Source organism: Arachis ipaensis, chromosome B1 (genome assembly GCF_059453495.1).
Source record: "Arachis ipaensis isolate K30076 ecotype BB chromosome B1, ASM5945349v1, whole genome shotgun sequence".
Taxonomy (NCBI): Eukaryota; Viridiplantae; Streptophyta; class Magnoliopsida; order Fabales; family Fabaceae; genus Arachis; species Arachis ipaensis.
The window spans coordinates 100,347,232-100,348,214 of record NC_142436.1 but is presented as its reverse complement, the minus strand read 5'-3'; the positions used below and the strand labels follow the sequence as shown (position 1 = coordinate 100,348,214).

The window sequence follows — 983 nt, the reverse complement described above, 5'->3', positions numbered from 1 at the left end:
AGTACTTCACTTGTTTGTGTTTGAGCTGTGTTCTTGTATGACAGGTAGGAGAGGAGAGACATCAACTCCTCCATATACCGAACCAGAGAGGACCCTTCATAGACTTAGAAGGGAAGCAAGAGGGAAGAGAGTAGTGGGAGAAGAGGAATCTGAAGGAGAATCTGAGGACAATTTTGAGGAAGCTTTAGATCTCAACATGGATAGAGAAGTTCACAACCATGAGAGAGCTGATGGAAACGATGCCATTCCTGAGTGGAGGGTTCTTAGTTCATACATAAACCCAACCTCTGGGAATTGTGGTAGTAGCATCCAGAAACCACCCATTCAGGCCAACAATTTTGAGCTCAAGCCACAGCTAATATCACTTGTGGAGAATCATTGTTCCTTTGGAGGAAGTGCTAATGAAGACCCAAACCAACATCTCACAAAATTCCTGAGAATTTGTGACACTGTGAAGTCCAATGGAGTCCAGGAAGATGCCTATAAACTGCTTTTGTTCCCATTTTCACTTAGGGACAAAGCAGCTAAGTGGCTGGAATCATTCCCAAGGGGGAGTCTAACAACATGGGATGAGGTGGAAAGCAAGTTTCTGGCACGTTTCTACCCTCCACAAAAGGTCAATAGGCTTCGATCTGAGGTTCAGACTTTTAGACAACAAGATGGTGAAACTCTCTACGAGGCATGGGAGAGATTCAAGGACTTGACAAGGAAATGCCCACCAAACATGTTCCATGATTGGGTGCAATTGCACATCTTTTATGATGGGCTCTCTTATGAATCAAGGAAGGCTGTAGACCATTCATCAGGAGGTTCATTGAACAGGAAAAAGACTGTGGAAGAAGCCATTGAAGTGATCGAGACAGTGGCTGAGAATGAGTACTACTATGCATCAGAGAGGCACAACACTAAGGGAGTCATGGAGCTGAACCATGTTGATACAATTCTAGCCCAAAACAAGGTGTTTGCCAAGCAACTAGCAGAGC

At 44.5% G+C, this 983-nt stretch overlaps 1 non-coding gene across 1 annotated transcript; it reads right to left on the bottom strand.

Annotated features, from left to right (window-relative positions):
* Nucleotides 1-622: 622 nt before the first annotated feature.
* On the bottom strand, nucleotides 623-726 carry LOC148577646 (small nucleolar RNA R71). The gene has a single exon (XR_015904321.1). It is a non-coding gene; the product is annotated as a small nucleolar RNA R71 (small nucleolar RNA).
* Nucleotides 727-983: the final 257 nt, after the last annotated feature.